General features: G+C 53.9%; 1 long non-coding RNA gene across 1 annotated transcript; it reads left to right on the forward strand.

Moving 5' to 3' along the window:
- The first annotated feature begins 215 nt into the window (after positions 1 to 215).
- LOC122463574 lies at positions 216 to 5,467 on the forward strand. Its single transcript, XR_006287054.1, has 3 exons — positions 216 to 255; positions 977 to 1,026; positions 5,441 to 5,467. It is a non-coding gene; the product is annotated as an uncharacterized LOC122463574 (long non-coding RNA).
- The last annotated feature ends 466 nt before the right edge of the window (positions 5,468 to 5,933 follow it).

A 5,933-nucleotide genomic window follows, 5' to 3' on the forward strand; every position in this document is an offset into this window, starting at 1 on the left:
ATAGGGAAATGGTTAACAGGGAGATTATAGCGGGTCCTGCTGAAAGGTGAACTGTCAGGCTGGAGGGAGGTTACCAGTGGAGTTCCTCAGGGATCAATCTTTGGGACCAATCTTATTTCATCTCCCTCCCTCAGCTCAGTGATGGCCTGAATTGCCCCTTCTCCCGGCAGAGCCAGAGGATTGGAAGCAGCAACATCAAACCCCTGTGTGGCTTGCAGGAATGAACACAAACACGCCCTTGTAGCTGGACAGATGGTTAGTTTTACCCCTGGGATACTACAAGGCTAAAGAGAAAGGTGGTGGCCCCACATCTAAGGAATGAAACACAACACAGTCATCATCGTCATGCCCATCCTTGCCCCTTTATACTTCTACTGTCTCGCTCCCACCACCCTCGCCCTCTGTGGGTTCAATGAGAGTGCCACCCTCAGTGCTTCCGACACACACAGACTCACACACACATCTTGCAAGGAAAACCTCACCACGGAGTCACATGCACCTGTTGCTTCCCTGCACCCCTGCTCTCCAGAATCCAATCCCAAGGAAAGCTGGTCGGGCCCAGAGCTGGCAGGGCATCCGGTGCTGGAGTATTGAAACTACCGTGACGGCACTCAGAGGAAAGATGCTGAGAGAGTGCAAGTTAAGAATTGGCCGGTCAGGTTTCCAGTCCCCTCACGGGTCATTCCCTCACTCGAGCAAAGGGGCACATCTCAATTCTCAGCTGGCTCAGTCGAGCTGCATCGTTCTTGTTTCCACTCAGTCAGGTTTGAGGCCTCTTTCGCATCCTGTCTTTGAGAAGACAGCCAGAAACTACTCTCTGAAATAGCAAATGCAGGAGGACGTGTTATCGCTCCTGCCCCAACACAGACAGACAAAGAGAGAAATGTTCTCGCTTTGAGGGTGGGACTCCCTGCCCTTGGCCAAAGACGAGCACTCTCTTTGACCTTTGAAACTTATTCAGCTTTTCTTTCAACAGGGAGCCCGAGAGCTCAGGTGCTGGAGCGCTGCGTTTGTCAGTGAAGCTCGGTGAGCTCCAATGTCACTCGGCTCTTCTACCAGCAAGTCAAAACACAGGAAGGATTTCCTCCTTTGACAATACTGGGCTTGTCTGAGGGTCTGTCCACACTGCACACTGAGCCTGTCTCTATGTGGCCTGGGCTTGCTGACTTGTGTTGCCAAGCCGGTGTTTGAACATCCAGACAGCAGGGGAAACTCAGGCCTCACACTGTGTCTATCTGTCAAGGTTCCTTCCCCACTCTGAACGCTAGGGTACAGATGTGGGGACCTACATGAAAACTTCCTAAGCTTACTTTTACCAGCTTAGGTTAAAACTTCCCCAAGGTACAAACTATTTTACCTTTTGCCCTTGGACTTTCGCTGCTACCACCAAAAGTCTAACCGGGTTAGACCCCCAAAAATCCTCACCAAAACATTGCACCCCCCTTCCTGGGGAAGGTTTGGTAAAAATCCTCGCCAATTTGCATAGGTGACCACAGACCCAGACCCTTGGATCTTAAGAACAATAAAAAAGCATTCAGTTTCTAAGAAGAAGAATTTTAATAGAAGAAAAAGTAAAAAGAATCACTTCTGTAAACTCAGGATGGTGAATACCTTACAGGGTAATTAGATTCAAAACATCGAGAATCCCTCTAGGCAAAACCTTAAATTACAAAAAGACACAAAAACAGGAATATCCATTCCATTCAGCACAGCTTATTTTCTCACCCATTTAAAGAAATCAGAATCTAACGCACATCTAGCTAGATTACTTACTAAGTTCTAAGACGCCATTCCTATTCTGTCCCCAGCAAAAGCATCACACAGACAGATCCAAACGCTTTGTTTCTTCCTCCCCCCAGCTTTTGAAAGTATCTTGTTTCCTCATTGGTCATTTTGGTCAGGTGCCAGCGAGCTTATCCTTGCTTCTTAACCCTTTACAGGTGAGAGGGTTCTTCCTCTGGCCAGGAGGGATTTCAAGGTGGTTAGCCTTCCCTTTCTATTTATGACTCTATCCTACCGCAGTAAGTCGTCCTAAGTTACGCTGCTCCCGCTGTGTGAATAACAGAGCTGGATTTGACATCGCTTCGGTCAACTTACTGCTGTGTCTACACTGGGCTGGGTCGACGGGAGACGCTCTTCGGTCGACTTCCCTTCCTCCTGCCGTTCCCGGCGCAGTCCCAACGGCGACCGGAGAGCGCTCTGCTGTCAATTTCGTGGGTCTTCACTCGACCCCCACGACATCAACCCCCAGTGGATCCACCGCAGCAAACAGAGCCTCCCAACCGTGCTGCCCCATCTACACGGCACGACTTGCACCCGAGTGGGAAATTCAGCTCCTGTGGGATGTGTCACCGTCATCCGCTGAAGATGCTCCCCGAGTCTCCAGGGATTCCTGCCCTAACTGCTCTCCAGCCGGTTTGTGTCCATACGCTCCGCGCGGGGAGGCTGTGAGTGGTCTGGTTACAAGCGCTGGTTGCTCAGGCCTGGCAGGGAAGGGAAGCTCCGGGCAGCACTGACAGTCTGGAGATCCGTCCGGGGAAGCACAGGCGGTGGGTGGAACAGGCTGGGAGGCGAAGCTGCAGGGTCCTGCAGACGCCCTGAAACCAGCTCACAGACCCCCGGGGGTCACGCTGCCCTACACGCTGTTGCAGTAATGTTTGTACAAGGTGTGACGCTGAAAGAGCAGCTTGTGTCAGAGTGTGTTCAGGCCAACGGATGTGTGTGTTAGTAGAGATCAAAGCGACTGTTCAATGTGCAACTGTATTGGGTGTTTAAAGCTCCTGAAAACTCGTGGAATGTTGTTTGCACTGTTTTCACGTCTCTGTGTCCTGTTACGCTGTAGTAGCAAAGAGTTGCCTTGTGTAGACCCCTGTCACTAAATAACCCCTCAAACGAGAATGAAGGTGTGTGGAATGCAAATGGAGAAAAGGTTCATTTCCAAAGAAGGGGTGGTAAGAAGCATGATTCCTGGGCGGGGGGCAGGAGGGTGTGGTTTGCACTGTTGTTGCCCAGGGTGGGAATGGGGAACTGGGCTCTGGCTTAAAGCGGTGTGAGGCTTCGAGGGGCTGGGTTCAGAGCTGGAGGCTGGGGTTGGGGTGAGGGTTGGGCTACAGTTTTGGTTCAGGGGTTTCGAGTTGGGGGGCAGGTTATGGGGTCAGGGTTCCAGTTGGGTTCCGGGTGGGGGTGGGGTTTAGATTTTGGGGGGAGGGTTTTCCAGCAGCAGCATAGAAGTGCGGGTGGCAATGGGGTGCCAGCCAATAGTGGTAAGTCGGGGGTCTTTTAGGTCGTTTTAGTGTCAGTAGCACCCTAGGGAGGGGGTAGGGTCATGTTTACAACAGGGGGCTAAAGTGTTGGGGAAGGGGGTGGCAAGTTGAGCCATCCCACTTCGCACTTCCCACACGGACACGCACAATACGTCCAAAGCGCGGACGCACACACGTCACACACACACGATGACACAAAACGGCACACAACACGACACACAAAATTAACACACGACACAGACACACACACACACCACGACATGGAAAGCATCACACACAAAACATCACACACACGACCCACAACATGTCACACACACACCCACTCAACACAACACGACCCACAACATGTCACACTCAACACAACACGACCCACAACACATCACACTCACACACTCAACACGACCCACAACACATCTCACACTCAACAAAACACTCAAGACAACACACACACAACCACGTCTCACACACAGAAACACGTCTTTCACACACGCTGACACACTCACGCACGGCAAACGACGTCTCTCACACACGCCAACACACACACACACAACACACGCCCACACACAGACACATGACACATGATGTCACACACACGCTGACACACACACACATGCCGACACACAACGTCTCTCACATGCCAACACACACACACGACGTCTCTCACATGCCGACACACACACATGCCGACACACACACACGCCAACACACGACATCTCTCACACATGACGTCTCACACACACACGCCGACACACGACACTGACACACACGACACAGATGACACTGACACACACACGACGTCTCATACACAATAGCGACTCACACACACGACATCTCACACACAACACCGACACACAGGACACATGACGTCTCACACACACGACACTGACACACACGACACCGACACACACTACAGACGACGACTGACACACACACACACACGACACATGACGTCTCACACACACACACACGACCTTTCTCACACACGCCCACTCACCACATGCCCACACAACACACGCCCAACATGCCCACACACAACACACACCCAACACGCCCACACACCACACCCGCCCACACACACACACCACACACGACATGACGCCCACACACAACACACGCCCACACACAACACACAACACACCACATGCCCACACACACACACCACACACCCACCCACACACCCGGCCATACCCGCCGACACACACACCCGCCGGCACACGACGTCTCACACACACAGAGCTGGGACACGATGTCTCACACACAGAGACACGACACACACACCGACACACACGACGTCTCACACACACGACACTGACACACACGACGTCTCACACACACAGAGACGACACACACACCGACACACACGACATCTCACACGCCCACGACACCGACACCGAGACACACAACATCTCACATACACATACACGACGTCTCACACACCCACGACATGACATACGACATGTCACACAACACACAAGACGGCAGACGACACAACACTGAAATCACACACGACACCGACATGCGACACACACACAAGACGGCAGAGGACACGACACCGAAATCACAACGCTCGAGACGACCCCCAGCGGGTGCGAGAGCGGAGCGGGGACGGGCTGGGTGAACTCGGTCTCTGGGCGGCGCGTGGGGCCGGTGTGGACGGGAGGGGAGAGGGCGGCAGGGCCGAGGGCGAGATTCCCAGCCCCCGTCGAGCGCTGTGGAGCGAGGGCTCCGGCTCGGCTCTCGCAGCGGCTCCGGCGAGGAATGGTGCCAGAGCTCTCGCCGGAGGGGAACACGGCAGGAGGGGCCTGAGCCGCTTGGGCCTCTTTCCAAGGAGGCGGAACCAGGCCTCCGCTCTCTGCCCTCTGCAGACCTGGCTGCGAGGTCAGTGCTTCCAGTTCCTCGTCCGCACTCGCTGTCATCCTCCTCACCGGCCGTGGGCATCCTCGCCGGGGATGGGGCTCGGGGGGGTTAAGCCTGGGGAGGGGCCAGAGTCTCCTGAGCAGAGTGACTCTGTGGGGTGCCGTTAGAAAAGGGGCTTTTTGGTTGTGATGCTCAAGGTGTAACGGGAGGAGAGTGGAGGGCGGATCCCCGCCGTGTGGGAGAGGCAAACAGAGGAGCCTACGAGACGTTGCCGACTGAGATGGTAACTTACTTGTTTTTTCACCTTGTGCTGGGTTTAGTACCAAGGAAAAAGAAGTCAAGCCTCAGAGTCTACTGCCCTCATGTGACGGAAAGTGAGTGAGAGCAGCGAGCCTGTGACCGTTGGTGATGCCAGGCAAGAGGCCTCCATCTGGGAGCTGAGCAATCGCCAGTCTCTATGAGGTAAGTGTCTGGTTTGGTGAGGACTCTGCTCACGCCCCACCTAAGTCCGGGTAGGGAAGCCCCGTAAATTAGGGTTCGGTTTGTAAGAAAAGGTTCCTGATCAGCTGTGGTTACGAGGGAGAAAAGGTCCCCATTTTCAGAGGCTGCTCGTTTCTCTGGTCAGGAATGGTGTCTCCTCCGCAGCAGAAGGTTGGATCCAAGAGGATGACTCCAGGTGGTGAGTGGCTTGCCCTGCTCTCACGTTTCTCTGTCTTCTCTCGTGTGTTCGCCAACTCTCTCTCTCTCTTCTCTCCTCTTCTCTCCTCGTGCTGTGTCCCTTCACAGGACACGGGTAGGTGTGCATTCCCACAG

This window comes from Chelonia mydas, chromosome 22, assembly GCF_015237465.2.
Source record: "Chelonia mydas isolate rCheMyd1 chromosome 22, rCheMyd1.pri.v2, whole genome shotgun sequence".
Taxonomy (NCBI): Eukaryota; Metazoa; Chordata; order Testudines; family Cheloniidae; genus Chelonia; species Chelonia mydas.